The sequence below is a fragment of the Microcaecilia unicolor genome, chromosome 11 (assembly GCF_901765095.1).
Source record: "Microcaecilia unicolor chromosome 11, aMicUni1.1, whole genome shotgun sequence".
In the NCBI taxonomy this organism is placed as follows: Eukaryota; Metazoa; Chordata; class Amphibia; order Gymnophiona; family Siphonopidae; genus Microcaecilia; species Microcaecilia unicolor.
This window is the reverse complement of record NC_044041.1, coordinates 33,449,267-33,465,677: the sequence shown is the minus strand read 5'-3', so window position 1 is coordinate 33,465,677 and position 16,411 is coordinate 33,449,267. Positions and strand designations below refer to the sequence as shown.

The 16,411-nt window shown below is 42.1% G+C and overlaps 1 protein-coding gene and 1 long non-coding RNA gene across 8 annotated transcripts in view; one reads left to right on the top strand and one right to left on the bottom strand.

Moving 5' to 3' along the window:
- The window catches only part of ATXN2 (ataxin 2), a 401,010-nt gene that overhangs the window by 37,644 nt on the left and 346,955 nt on the right, over positions 1-16,411 (bottom strand). The gene's annotated exons all lie outside the window — the stretch shown is intronic.
- On the top strand, positions 646-16,029 carry LOC115479427. Its single transcript, XR_003943693.1, has 3 exons — positions 646-656; positions 15,200-15,206; positions 15,937-16,029. It is a non-coding gene; the product is annotated as an uncharacterized LOC115479427 (long non-coding RNA).

The following is a 16,411-nucleotide window of genomic DNA, read 5'->3' as shown; positions in this document are numbered from 1 at the left end:
TGCATGCATTATCTCTGATCATCGGTGCGGTAAAGCCCCGCGCTGTTCCAGCGCTAGTTTAGAGCGCTGTTTGGAACAGCGCGGGGCTTTTGATCATCTGCCTGTGACTATACATGAGAAGTTTACTGATCTTCAGGATGCCTATATCATGCAGGAATGAGTAAGACTAGTTCCTGCTGAGTCTTAGTAAAGGTGATGATGGAGGTGATTTTAGAAGGGTTATGTGCCATTTACATATCTGAAAAACAGATTCAGACATGTAAATGGACATACACATTTGGGGGGGGGCAGTTATCAACATGGACTATCATTAAGATGGGTTTACTGTTAACCCCCATTATTAGTAACTAGGTCTCATTGTGCTAAAACAGCACGAGTGGTAGAATAGCTCATCTTAACGGTAGCCCATGTCGATAATTTCCTCCCTTAAGCCGCAATTTTAGAAAAAAACAGTACTTACAAGTATACCCAAGGCATGCACATATCTGAAGAGGATGTAATCTGGGAGACTTTAGAAGTAAATGTGCCTTCTCTATTAAGTAAAACATACACATACAGGCCAAAAATCTTTGATAGCAGCATTTATACCTGCTCCAACTCATGCATAAATGTCAGCTACCTGCTCCTTTGGATCTGGGTTTGAAGGAGCAATGGAGGTGATGTGGGATTGTGCATACATCTATGATGTAAGCCTCCACCTGAAAAAGCAGCCACTGAAATTCTGGAGTGCCTTAATTGGCTCTACTTCAACATGCAGTTTTGCAGAATTCACCACCTGAATATCTAAATGCTGCTACTTACACACAAAACCCACAAATAATGATGCTCCTTTTTAAATGTGGTTTGTTATAAAATGGACTTTCCCACTGAATGTGATGCCAAATACACATTTTTTCCCTCACAGCTTTATGTTTAACATTCCATATCCAATGAGCTTTTAGTAAAATTTTACAAATTTAGAAAGTCCCAGCTTAGATGTTCTTTTTCCAACCTTGATGAACTACTCAAAATTAGGCTTGGTATAGATGGAAATGGACAAAGGGGAAATATCTCTTAAAACTGTAAGAAATGCAGGTTAACAGTTACACAAAGTAAACCAAGAAATACAAGTGCCTGGTAATAAAAGTTAAAATAGAGGAATAAAGATATCTAGAGAGACAAATTACAGAATTAGAAAACATACATATGTGACAGGTTTCCCAAAGGTTCTCTAAACACAGATACTGGAAGTAACCAATTACAATGGCTTACTATAGAACATACAACTTAGATAACATTCAAAGCATCAAAAAACTAGGGATCATTTCATTATTAAATTCTATAAAGAAGATATTTTTTCTCAAAAATGTAGACCTCTGAGACCCAAACACACACACAAGGGAATTAAAGTTGATCCCAAACTGTCAGATGACCAGGTCTCAGTTTTCTAACATAATTATTTATTATTATTATTTATTGCATTTGTATCCCACATTTTCCCACCTCTTTGCAGGCTCAATGTGGCTTACAGTACATCATGGATAATGGAAAAGAGAAGAGAATAGACAATTGGTGTTACAGAAGGATGTTGGGTTGCATGGTAATGGAATACATGATAGTAATATAACAGAAAGCATTATTAACATTTCTGGATATATGTGGGATATTCACATTTTTTTAGTAGGAGAAGTTCACAGTTTAAAGATGAATTATTCTAAAACAGACTCAACATTAACCTATCTTACAAGTTTACACATTAAAGTCAAATTTCTTATGTAGGCTAATACATTTTAAATGTGAATGAGATGATTAGAAATGTTGTATCCTCAAAGGTTTTTGAACACTTGAATTTGTATCTTGATTTGGATTTGCTGACTTAAGAATTTCAAAACCGTGTCATTTAGAAAACTCTTTGGAACTGCTGATTGATATACTTCATTTGTAATACTGTTTGTATTAGAAATGTTTTTCTATTAGTTTTGATTTGAATGTCTCATAGCTTATGTATGTAATTATTTCTAATGTTTCAACTGTATTTTGTGTACAAAAACTTAAGGTGGCCAAACAGGTAGAAAACGTGATAGCAAAAGCTAAAAGGATGCTTGAGTGCATAGGGAATGACCAGCAGGAAAAAGGAAGTTATAATGCCTCTGCATAAATCTGTAATGAGACCTCATGTAGGACCTCTTTTACAAAGCTGCGCTGCTGATTCTTGGTGCGGCAAATGAGAGGAAGCCCTTTCAATTCCCATGGGCTTCCTCTCATTTGCCAAATGGGAATCACTAGTGTAGCTTTGAAAACGAACCCCTTAGAGTACTGTGTACAATTCTGGAGATTGCATCTTCAAAAAGATAATATCAAGTTGATCCAGAGAGTGGCTACTAAAATGGTCAGTGGTCTGTCATAAAGCATATGGAGACAGACTTAAAGGTCTCACTATGAACACTTTGGAAGAAAGGCAGGAGAGGGAGTATATGACAGAGATGTTTTAATACCTTCATGGCATAAATGCACAAGAGGCAAGTCTTTTTCAATTGAAAGGAAGTTCTGGAATGAGGAAGCATAGGATGAAGGTGAAAGGGGTCAGACTCAGGAATAATCTAAGGAAACACTTCTTCACAAAAAGAGTGGTCAATTCGTGGAACGGCCTCTTGGTGGAGGTGGTACTGAATTCAAGCAAGCTTGGGACAAGTACAGAGGATCCCTAAGAAAGGGATAGTAGGATGGCTTGGATGTGCAATCTGGATAGCCCTTATAGTCTTTATCTGTCTTAATTTTTTTCTGTGGACATGTGGGCTATAACAAACCAAATATATGTTTGAATCTTCTATTTACAAATCAAAAGGGCTGATCTACTACTTTTAAGAAGCATAAGAGGTTAGCCTCTTAAGTTGTAAATGGGAGATTTATTAAGAATCAATTTATTTTTCAAGCTCATATTAATATTCCTACTAATTTTCAACAAAGACCTTCAACATACCTAGCACACATAAATGATATGATTTTAAACAATTCCTCAGTGGGAAGATGCTAGGCCCTCTCTGGTTAATTATTACATCCTAAATGGATACATGTTTGAACAACATAGTATGGGTTACATTATGCATCCAAACTTAAGTCTTCCCCAAAAATTTAGGTTCATTTGGAAAACTGCACTGGGTACAACATACACCACCATATACTCCACCTCCTATAAATTTTATACATCAGGTCACCTATAAAAATAGTAAAAAATGTGCCTTTTTATTGTGGGGGGAGGGAAGGGGGACTATAGGGGTGGGACTTTTATTGATATTTCAAGTGATGTTATTATATTGCAAAAAAATACAATAGAAATGTAATAGATTTATTTTGTTATTGGAATAAATAAATTTGGGGAAATGCATCGATTTTTATAAAAGGCTTCTATAATACAATAGTGCACAAACACTCTTATATACATTGACACCTCTCTACGGCAGATCAAATGTTTGCTTGTACTCTATTCATGTACGTGGCCACTCTGTCCCTATTCTGCTCAGAGTATGCCCTGGGAACATCTACGTGCAGATCATGTAAAAGTAGTGGCTCTTGTCTGCATTCTTGTACATATATACCTGCACATTTTATAGGAACCATTTTTTGCGTGTAAAACATGCTTTACACATTGAAAATGATTTATAAAATGACTCTCTAGATGTTTAGAAAAAGCATCAGTTATCTTCTAGTATGAAATAGTCTAAAAACTTAAAACATTATCCCTTACCTCCCTTCTTGCTCCTTTATGGTACAACCCAATGCTTTCTCCACATCTAGCTACTCAGCATTTTGTGAATCTGCTGTAAAAGGAATTTCAAAGACCAAACCAAATATATGATTTGATTTTAGTCCTTTCCCTGGAGCAAATTAAGAACAAATTATGAATAGGCGAGATAGACCAACTTGCATATCTAGAGATACTTACTTCAACCAGAGAAATTATAGTATATGGAAAGGAAATGCTTACACATTTTATAATATGCTCCTAAACTATGAGACTAATTTATGGAACATATAAAATTTTTCAGTAAGTCAGTTACACTGGACTTTACTTTCTCGTATAAGGAAATTGGTGAGAAAACATCAAACATCAAAATTCAAGAAATTTAACAGGAGGGCTACAGTGGTGGAAATAAGTATTTGATCCCTTGCTGATTTTGTAAGTTTGCCCACTGACAAAGACATGAGCAGCCCATAATTGAAGGGTAGGTTATTGGTAACAGTGAGAGATAGCACATCACAAATTAAATCCGGAAAATCACATTGTGGAAAGTATATGAATTTATTTGCATTCTGCAGAGGGAAATAAGTATTTAATCCCTCTGGCAAACAAGACCTAATACTTGGTGGCAAAACCCTTGTTGGCAAGCACAGCGGTCAGACGTCTTCTGTAGTTGATGATGAGGTTTGCACACATGTCAGGAGGAATTTTGGTCCACTCCTCTTTGCAGATCATCTCTAAATCATTAAGAGTTCTGGGCTGTCGCTTGGCAACTCGCAGCTTCAGCTCCCTCCATAAGTTTTCAATGGGATTAAGGTCTGGTGACTGGCTAGGCCACTCCATGACCCTAATGTGCTTCTTCCTGAGCCACTCCTTTGTTGCCTTGGCTGTATGTATGGAAGACCCAGCCACGACCCATTTTTAAGGCCCTGGCGGAGGGAAGGAGGTTGTCACTCAGAATTGTACGGTACATGGCCCCATCCATTCTCCCATTGATGCGGTGAAGTAGTCCTGTGCCCTTAGCAGAGAAACACCCCCAAAACATAACATTTCCACCTCCATGCTTGACAGTGGGGACGGTGTTCTTTGGGTCATAGGCAGCATTTCTCTTCCTCCAAACACGGCGAGTTGAGTTCATGCCAAAGAGCTCAATTTTTGTCTCATCTGACCACAGCACCTTCTCCCAATCACTCTCGGCATCATCCAGGTGTTCACTGGCAAACTTCAGACGGGCCGTCACATGTGCCTTCCGGAGCAGGGGGACCTTGCGGGCACTGCAGGATTGCAATCCGTTATGTCGTAATGTGTTACCAATGGTTTTCGTGGTGACAGTGGTCCCAGCTGCCTTGAGATCATTGACAAGTTCCCCCCTTGTAGTTGTAGGCTGATTTCTAACCTTCCTCATGATCAAGGATACCCCACGAGGTGAGATTTTGCGTGGAGCCCCAGATCTTTGTCGATTGACAGTCATTTTGTACTTCTTCCATTTTCTTACTATGGCACCAACAGTTGTCTCCTTCTCGCCCAGCGTCTTACTGATGGTTTTGTAGCCCATTCCAGCCTTGTGCAGGTGTATGATCTTGTCCCTGACATCCTTAGACAGCTCCTTGCTCTTGGCCATTTTTTAGAGGTTAGAGTCTGACTGATTCACTGAGTCTGTGGACAGGTGTCTTTCATACAGGTGACCATTGCCGACAGCTGTCTGTCATGCAGGTAACGAGTTGATTTGGAGCATCTACCTGGTCTGTAGGGGCCAGATCTCTTACTGGTTGGTGGGGGATCAAATACTTATTTCCCTCTGCAGAATGCAAATAAATTCATATACTTTCCACAATGTGATTTTCCGGATTTAATTTGTGATGTGCTATCTCTCACTGTTACCAATAACCTACCCTTCAATTATGGGCTGCTCATGTCTTTGTCAGTGGGCAAACTTACAAAATCAGCAAGGGATCAAATACTTATTTCCACCACTGTATATGGAAAAAGAGCTAACTAGATAAAAACATTACAAAAGCTTCAAAAGTTGGCATCTTGCTCTAATGACATTTGCTACACTTTATCCCAATAGTTCTGAGAAACACAGTGGTCCAATATTCCCAAAGCACAAGTTTGGCGCTGTTCTGTATATGTATTTTTTAAAATTTTCAGTGCAATTAGACATATAATTCTATATGTGTAGTCCTTTATCCCCGGAATTCTATAGTCACTAAAAATTGTGCATGCAATTTAATTGACTAACAAGTTAATCAGCACCAATTAGCTTAACAAGCATTTATTGGCACCAATTAGATTTGATTAGAATATACGCATCTAGATTTTACACAGAAGTTCAAAAAGGGGGAGCAGAAATGGGAGGTCATGAGCAGAACAGGGACATTCCTAAAATTAACACGTGTAGTTATAGAATAAGGGGAAAATGCGCCTAATTTAGGCGCAAAGATTTGCACCACGTTTAGCTTGCTGCACATGGCCACACCTAATGTTAGGTGCGATTCCTCGGTTTAAGCACAATTTTATAAACTACACCTAAGAGCAGTTTATAGAACAACACTTTTTTCAATGTCAAATGTAGAATTCACCCCTATATGAACAGTATTATATATTGAGAGAAATAAGTAGAGAAAAGGCATTTTGGGGGCAGTGCCCAGTCTGCACATCTAACCCAGGGAGTCTCAACCTTGTCCTTGGAACACACCTAGCCAAGTTTTCAGGATACCCAAAATGATTATGCATGAGATAAATTTGCATGCACTACCTCTATGGTATGCAAATCTATCTCATGCATGTGGCTATCCTAAAAAGCTGACTGGCAAGGTTCTGAGGACTGGGTTGAGAACCCCTGCTCTATACATATAGGAACCAGTATTGGGTGTCTGGATGTGGCAAACGTAAGTATAGATAAGTTACTTACCTGTAGCAGGTGTTCACCGAGGACAGCGGGCATATTTTCTCACGTCACATGTGGATGACGTCATCCAGAGCCTGGTGTGGACAATGCGCCATAGTACACTGTCACGTTAAAAGTTTGAAGCAGTGCCCCCACCACGCATGCAAAGGTGCTTTCCCGCCTGATGCTCAAGCACAAGACCAGCAGTACAATACTAAAACTAACAAGGCAACTCCAAGGGGAGGTGAGAGGGATGTGAGAATATTTGCCTGCTGTCCTAGGAGAACACATGCTATAGGTAAATAACTTTGCTTTCTCAGAGGACAAGCAGGCATGATATTCTCACATGTGGGACTCACTAGCTGCCAGATGCATAATATAATAATGAATCTGGCAACTATGCAGCATATGAGCCTGGCTGAAAAAAAGGGCCAGAGGGCAGGGCTGACAAGTATTAAAAAGATTCTGCAGAACTGCTTGTCCAAACTGGCTATCCTGCTTAGAATGCTGCTCCAGACAGTAGTGGAGCAGTGAAGGTGTGGACAGAAGACTATATAGCCGCCTTGCAAATTATCTCAATGGAGGCAGAGCGGAAACAGGCTACTGAAGCCACATTGTGAGAGATGACACGGCCATGAACGGTCAAGCCCAGCCTGAGCATACATGTAGGAGACAACAATATAAATCGATGGAGAGAAACAGTCAAAGATCAACTGACAATTCAACTGAACGTATTTAAGGTTCATAATTTATGAGTGCGAGAGGTGACGCCTCACGAAGCCCCCGGCTACACAATTGAAAGCTCGCAGGGGCTGGGCTGCTTCATCATCGGTAGTCACCTCAACAAACTTTTCTTTTACTACTTTTCTTTTACTTGGAAATCGATTAAAAGATAACACTTAGCTTAAATTCAACTGAGCTCCCAAGACGCTGAACAAGACCATGACCAACGGTGGCCAGCGTTTCGTTGCCTGCCTCAGGGTCACATGGTCTGCGTCAATTCTAAGAAACTTCAGCTTAGAATTGACGCAGACCATGTGACCCTGAGGCAGGCAACGAAACGCTGGCCACCGTTGGTCATGGTCTTGTTCAGCGTCTTGGGAGCTCAGTTGAATTTAAGCTAAGTGTTATCTTTTAATCGATTTCCAAGTAAAAGAAAAGTAGTAAAAGAAAAGTTTGTTGAGGTGACTACCGATGATGAAGCAGCCCAGCCCCTGCGAGCTTTCAATTGTGTAGCCGGGGGCTTCGTGAGGCGTCACCTCTCGCACTCATAAATTATGAACCTTAAATACGTTCAGTTGAATTGTCAGTTGATCTTTGACTGTTTCTCTCCATCGATTTATATTGTTGTTTGAACAGAAGTATTTGGAGGGATTTACCTTCATATTTTGTCTTAATTGTTGATCATACATGTAGGAGATACATTCAGCCAGCAAAATAAAGATAGTACATTTGGTGATGGGAATACCTAATCTGTTAAAGTCGAAGGATACAAAAAGCTGAGAGGACATTCTATGAAGTTTTGTAGGATCCAGATAACACACTAGAGAATGCTTACAGTCTACAGCATGCAGCGCGGTTTCTCCAGGATGAGTGCGTAGCTTGGGGTAGAAGACAGGAAGCACAATGGACTGATTGAAGTGAAACTCCAATATCACTTTAGGGAGGAAATTAGGGTGGGTTTGGAGCTCAACCCTGTCATGGTAGAACTGACATAAGGTGGGTCTGCCACAAGGCTTTGACGTTCATTGACTCTTCTGGCAAAAGTAAGAGCTATTAAGAACATTACCTTATAAGTGAGGAACTTCAGAGAACAGGAATGAAGTGGTTTAAATGAAGGTTTCATGACAGCATGACACTGAGATCCCACTCCACTGGAGGTGGTTTGATAGGAAGTTTGGTATGAAAAACTTTTCATGAATCTATCAAGGAATGAACAGAAATTGACTTATCAACTCTAGAGTGAAAGGTGCTAATGGCACTCATGTACTTACTTTTGAGGCCAGAATCAAAAAGTTTAGTTTAGTTTAACAGAAGCTTGACACACCACCCTTCATAGAATATTATGGCAGTTTACAATAAATGAGAAAGAGGAAAAGAACTCCATCAAAACTAAGAGCAGGGAAGAGATACGTGCATAATCCAAAGTGCTTGGAAACGGGAGCAAGACTGCTCTATATGAAGAAGGGGAGATAGCATTACAAAAGGAGAGGGCAAGGCAGAAAAATGTGAGTGGAGGGAGTATAGGGGTATAGGAAAACAAGGAAGACAAATAGGTGGTGGAACCCTTGTACAAAACCATATGAGTGAGGGTGAGAAGCTTAAACTGTACACGGTAGACAACAGGGAACCAGTGATGGTGAGCCAACAAGGGAGAGATGTGATCATATTTATGGGCATGGGCAAATTACTGAATGGAAAGATGGAGGAGGTACTCCATAAGGGTAGGAAAACACCTAACAAGGTCGATGTGCTCTAGTTGTACACCAGAGGGAAAATCTTCTCCATTTGAAATGGTAACACCTTTATATAGAAGGTTTCCTAGAGGCTAATAGAGACTTCTTCTGGAAGGTTTAAAGAACGTAAGTCTATGTTGTCAAAAACCAACACGTCAGGGCCAGAGAGCAGGGATCTGGATGGAGGAGAGACCACTCATTCTGTGTTATTAGGGTTGGAGAAGGATCTAACCTCAATGGTTCCTTGGACTATACCTCTAGGAGAAGAGGGAACCAAGTTTGACGTGGCCAATAGGGAGCAATTAGGATTGTGGTCCCTTAGTCTTGACACACTTTCAGAAGAGGTTTTCCTAGGAGAGACAGTGGGGAAAAGGCATCTACAGTGGTGGAAATAAGTATTTGATCCCTTGCTGATTTTGTAAGTTTGCCCACTGACAAAGACATGAGCAGCCCATAATTGAAGGGTAGGTTATTGGTAACAGTGAGAGATAGCACATCACAAATTAAATCCGGAAAATCACATTGTGGAAAGTATATGAATTTATTTGCATTCTGCAGAGGGAAATAAGTATTTAATCCCTCTGGCAAACAAGACCTAATACTTGGTGGCAAAACCCTTGTTGGCAAGCACAGCGGTCAGACGTCTTCTGTAGTTGATGATGAGGTTTGCACACATGTCAGGAGGAATTTTGGTCCACTCCTCTTTGCAGATCATCTCTAAATCATTAAGAGTTCTGGGCTGTCGCTTGGCAACTCGCAGCTTCAGCTCCCTCCATAAGTTTTCAATGGGATTAAGGTCTGGTGACTGGCTAGGCCACTCCATGACCCTAATGTGCTTCTTCCTGAGCCACTCCTTTGTTGCCTTGGCTGTATGTTTTGGGTCATTGTCGTGCTGGAAGACCCAGCCACGACCCATTTTTAAGGCCCTGGCGGAGGGAAGGAGGTTGTCACTCAGAATTGTACGGTACATGGCCCCATCCATTCTCCCATTGATGCGGTGAAGTAGTCCTGTGCCCTTAGCAGAGAAACACCCCCAAAACATAACATTTCCACCTCCATGCTTGACAGTGGGGACGGTGTTCTTTGGGTCATAGGCAGCATTTCTCTTCCTCCAAACACGGCGAGTTGAGTTCATGCCAAAGAGCTCAATTTTTGTCTCATCTGACCACAGCACCTTCTCCCAATCACTCTCGGCATCATCCAGGTGTTCACTGGCAAACTTCAGACGGGCCGTCACATGTGCCTTCCGGAGCAGGGGGACCTTGCGGGCACTGCAGGATTGCAATCCGTTATGTCGTAATGTGTTACCAATGGTTTTCGTGGTGACAGTGGTCCCAGCTGCCTTGAGATCATTGACAAGTTCCCCCCTTGTAGTTGTAGGCTGATTTCTAACCTTCCTCATGATCAAGGATACCCCACGAGGTGAGATTTTGCGTGGAGCCCCAGATCTTTGTCGATTGACAGTCATTTTGTACTTCTTCCATTTTCTTACTATGGCACCAACAGTTGTCTCCTTCTCGCCCAGCGTCTTACTGATGGTTTTGTAGCCCATTCCAGCCTTGTGCAGGTGTATGATCTTGTCCCTGACATCCTTAGACAGCTCCTTGCTCTTGGCCATTTTGTAGAGGTTAGAGTCTGACTGATTCACTGAGTCTGTGGACAGGTGTCTTTCATACAGGTGACCATTGCCGACAGCTGTCTGTCATGCAGGTAACGAGTTGATTTGGAGCATCTACCTGGTCTGTAGGGGCCAGATCTCTTACTGGTTGGTGGGGGATCAAATACTTATTTCCCTCTGCAGAATGCAAATAAATTCATATACTTTCCACAATGTGATTTTCCGGATTTAATTTGTGATGTGCTATCTCTCACTGTTACCAATAACCTACCCTTCAATTATGGGCTGCTCATGTCTTTGTCAGTGGGCAAACTTACAAAATCAGCAAGGGATCAAATACTTATTTCCACCACTGTATACGATCTGTACCCCAGTAGAGTAAGAAGGCATCTGGGGTTACTTGGTTGGAAGCACAGACTCTGAAAACAAAAGTGGGAAAGCTGATTGTTCTGAGAAGTGAACAGGTGTATCTCTGGGGTTCCCCACAGCTGAAATATTCAGAAGGACCATTCATGAAGCTGAAGGACTCTGCTAAATTTGTCTGCCAGCTAGGTAAACAGCTCTTAAAGAGATGTTTTGAGAAGCTAAGTCCATATCTGGATTGCTTGTGGACAGAGGTGTAAGAACCTGTTTCTCTATGTTTGTTCAGGTAATACATCACAACCTGGTTGTGCCAACGAGTATTATCTGGTCGAGTATGCGATCTTGGAAAGTTTTGAGGGCATTCCAGATTGATCACAATTCCAGGAGATTGATATGATGTAGTTTCTACTGTGGGGGGACCAAGAGCCCTGTGTGCGTAGACCATCGAAGTATGCACTCCAACCTACCATGGAGGAATCTGTGATGAGGACTTTGTGATCTGGAAGATGCTAAAAACGAAGTCCCCAGGTGAGATTCAGGAAAGTGTCGTAGTTGTGGAGTGACTCGAATATGGGCTGAGCACAATCCCATGGCTTGGGACTACTGAGAGGAGTGTGCCCACTAAGGAATTCGGATGTGGAGTCCAGCCAATGGTATTACATGGACTGTTGACACCACATGACCAAGGAGGGGGAGCATCTGATAAGCAGACATGGAAATGTGAATGGAGAGATGAATTATTTTGCCTGCTCTTGATTAAGGGAGGAAGACTGGAATCTGATTAATGTCCAGGAGAGCCCTGATGAACCCTTAAGGTCTTAACAGGTTGAAGATTTGGGATAACTTATCACAAACCTGAAGAATTCTAGGAGTCTTAACTGCCTTATAGCCTCTCAGGAGGCTGCCTTGATTAACCAGTAGTCGAGGTAGGGGAAGATATGTATTCTCGACCTGCGGAGTGTTGCAGATCAGGCATTTTGTGAAGATTTGAGGAGCCAAAATCAAGCTGAATTGTAAGACCTTGTACTAATAATGCTGAGCTCCACAGTAGAAGTGCAGTAACCTTCTGTGGGCAGCATGGGCGTAGTTTGGGGGGGGCGAGGGGGGGCAATGCCCCCCCACGCAGGGCCGGCAGCTCTCCCTTCGTCCCGCCCTCAGTGCCCCATTCCTTCTCTCCCCCCCCCCCGGCGCGTTTTACTTTTTTATTTGCAAAGGCAGCAACGGCAGTAAAGAAGTAAACACTGCAGGCTCGCCTCCAGCTTGGAAACAGGAAATGCATCATGCGGAAGGCGGGACACTGTGAGGAAAGGGAGAAATTGGAGGGAGCCTGCAGTGTTTACTTCTTTACTACTGTTGCTGCCTCTGCAAATAAAAAGGTTAAACTATAAAGTCAGGAATCGGGCACCGGAGGGAGTGGAATGATCGCGTGTTTGGGGGTCAAAGCTATGGACCGGCGAGAGGTCATCTTTCTGTAGACCACGGCTAATGCTCTGGCCCTGCTGACTTCAGTGATCACATCTCTGCTCAGATCTGGTACAAAGTTGCTGAAAGGGATCAAGCACAACAAGGTGACTGACAGCTTTGCAGTAAAATCACAGGACCGAAGCGGCGACTGCACTTAACAGGTCTTTAGAGAGCACAGCTCTGTTGAAGCATATTTTATGGCACATCACATCAATTGATATTGTGGGTTGCAGTTATCCTAATAATTACAGCAGGCAAGATAAAATGACACAGAATTTACAAGCAGAGAAGTGGGTGGGATGAGATTAACAGACTCTGCAAAACACAATCCTTCTGGGGAGGTGGAAAGGCTGCTGTGCAGCATCAACTAGATTATCAGTCTGAAAACAAACATCTTGAAAGAAAGGGAGCAGATAGTGGGTCATTAAAATCTTTATCTCTTACAAAGCAAATGATAGCCAAGCACCCCTAAAAATTAGGCCAGAAGTTCTCCCAAGCGTATTTTAAGCACAGAAAGGGTTAATAAGACTTTCATTCTAAGCAGTGTGTGGAAAGACGACACTGGGACCAAAGCGAATAGAAAAACGAAATTATCGGACAACAAAGGTAGAAAAAAGTATTTTATTCAGAATTTATTAATTGGAATATGTCAGCTTTTGGAAATGTGCATCAGTGGTATGGGAAAGGGGGTGGGGAAATACTAATGGAGAGGACGAGGGAGTGCTGGGTAAGGAGGAAGGGAGAGAGAGCTGGCTTTTTTGGGAATAACCATAATGTATATGTATGAGATATCTCATACATATTCATTATAGTTATTCCCAAAAAAAAGCCAGCTCTTGCTCCCTTCCTTCCTTCCTCCCTCCATAGTAGCATAATTTGCATATACATATATGCTAATATGCCCCGCCCCTTCCTTTGCCCCCCCCAAATGAAACAGTCAAACTACGCCTATGGTGGGCAGGGAGGATAAGTATGTGAGTGTATGCCTCTCCTTGTGATCTACAGAGCAAAGCCATTTGAGGAGCCAAAATCAAGCTGAATGGTAAGACCTTGTACTAATAATGCTGAGCTCCACAGTAGAAGCGCAGTAACCTGTGGGCAGGGAGGATAAATATGTGAGTGTATGCCTCTCCTTGTGATCTACAGAGCAAAGCCTGAGTTGGGTTATGGGGAGATGTGATCCCAGGGAAACCAGGCAAATTTTTTCTTCGAGTAGGAATTTGTTCAAATCTCGTAGGTCAAGAATTAGTTGTACTCCCCTGGTCTTTTTTGGTATGAGAAAGCACATTTATTTATTGCATTTGTATCCCACATTTTCCACATGGGAGTAAAACCCTCGACCTCTCTCCAGCAGAGGAACTAGTTCTATTGCATTTTTCTGGAGGAGGGCAGAGAGCTCCTTCTGAAGTACTATCATTTGGAGGGCGTTGAAACAAGATTCTCTTGGTGGATGGTCAGGGGGTCTTTTTTCCCAATGCAGAGCGTAACCATGCTGTGCTCATCAATATGTAAACTTGTATAATATATCTATATTAATGAAAATAAATTTGGGGGGGTAAAAAGACCTCAGAAGCCCACGGTGCTCAGTGTTACAGCACAGAAATTTCTTAGCACTCCACAGGCGGTCTGCTTAATTATAGGTCAGAAAAACCTCCATTTTTACTTTTACTTAAATAATTCAAACTTGTATATTACACACCATCACCATATGATGATCAGGCAATATAAGGCACTCAAAATATTTTATGCCACTTAGCTTGAAAGAGGATAGGTTTGCCACCTACTGGTAGGTCGCACGGTATGGACACCTGAACAATGGTAACGCTCTCTATGAAGGAGTCAAAAATATTTGGGGCTGTACAGTTGGATGCATATATCCTGAAACAAAAGCGGGGAAGCTTGGTGTTCTGTCACTGGGATCCCCCACTGCTGGAATATTTGATGAATTACAGAGATGTTGAGGGACCATTCATGAGGTGGCAGAACTCTGTTCAGTTTGTCTCCTACAGTATTTTGTTTGCCAGCTAGATAAATGGCTCATACAGAGATGTTTCGAGAAGCTGCCCACGTCCATATCTGTATGACTTGTCAACATAGGTGGTAAGAACCTGTCCACCCTTGTTTGTTTAGGTAATACATGCAGGGAGTGTTGAAAAGTCTTGAGAGCATTCCAGACTTCCCACAATTTGAGGAGATTGATATGATGTTGTTTCTCCCATGGGGACCAAGAAACTTATGTGTGGAGATTGTCCAGATGAGCGCCAGAACCTAACATGGAAACATCGGTGGTTAGGATTTTGTGATGTGGAAGGGGCTGAAACGGAAGACCTTGGGGACACCATCCACCACTGTAGAGAATGGCGGAGCTGTGGAATGTCTTCAATTTGAGCTGAGAGCAATCACGTGGATTAGGACCACTGAGAGAGTCCACTGAAGAATTCAGAAGTGGAGATGAGCCAACAGCATTACATGGACTATTGAAGCCATGTGACTGAATAAGCGGAGCATCTGAAAAGCAGATACTTGGGTGGATTTGAACATCTGAGTGGTGAGAGTCAGTATGCTGTTTGCTCTTGGTTGAGGTAGGAAGGTCTGGCTCTCAGTAATATTGATGAGGTCTGAACTGGTTGAAGATATGATTTTGGGTAACTGATTACAAACCCAAGCTCTAGGAGCTTTATGGCAGATAGAATGGAGGTGTGTGCTGACTCCTGAGTCTGTCTTAACCAGTCATTCAGTTAGGGGAAGACATGGATGCTCCACATTCGACATGTTGCACCTACCACTATCAGACTCTTCGTGAAGACTCGAAGAGTTGAAGCCAACCAAATGGTAAGAACTTGTATATATAATGCAGAATTCCACAGCACAAGCAGAGGAATATGAGTGTATGCCTTCATGAGATCTATACAGCAAAGCCAATTGTTGAGCTGTACCATGGGAAGTAGTGATCCCAAGGAAGTCATGCAAACGTTTTGAGTAGAAACCTGTTTAAGTCTCGCAGATCGAGAACTGGATGTACTCTCTCTGTCTCTTTTGGTATGAGAAAATATTTGGAGTAGAACCCTTGACCCCTGTCCAGCAGAGGAACTGGTTCTATTGCATTCTGCCGGAGGAGGACCAAGAGCTCCTCTTAAAGTAGTCTCATTTGGAGGGAGTTGAAATGAGACTCTCTTGGTGGATGGTCAGGAGGTCTTCTTTACCAATGCAGAGGGTAGCTGTGTTGAATAGTGTGTAACATCCAATGGTTAGAGATTATGAAAGGCCACTTCTGTTGTAAGATAATGAGCCTCCTACAACTGTACAGCTGCAATGATCTCTAGGAAGGAGTCAAAAATCAGGTTCCTGTTTAGACCGAGTGGGATTGTTTTTTTACTCTGCTGCTGCTTTGGACATGAGCGTTGGGGCGTAATCCTTTGAGATGCAGAAAGAGTAGAAGTGTAACAACACTTAGACATATAGTAATTAGAGCATCGATATCCTCCTGCAAATCTTCAAGATGACAAAGAAGTTGCAGAAGTTTGTGGCCTGGATTGTGTCTTTACAGTATCTGTATGCTTTTTTTTTTTAATTACGTTGGCCACATCCTCGACTGTCAAAAAAACAAATTTTCTCCACAACAAAGGACATCTGCTAGCACAGTGGTTCCCAAATCTGGTCCTGGAGGCACTCAAGTCAGTCAGGCTTTCAGGCTATCCACAATGAATATTCATGAGAGATATTTGTCTGCACTGGCTTCACTGCATGCAAATCTCTCATATGAATATAAATTGTGGATATCACAAAAACTTGACTGGGGTGCCTACAGCATTGGCTCTGCATCAAGGCAGATGAATCTCCAAAGTTGGAGAAAGTTCCTCTGCCGACACTGACGCATGTATCGGTGGGGTTCGTGCTGCACC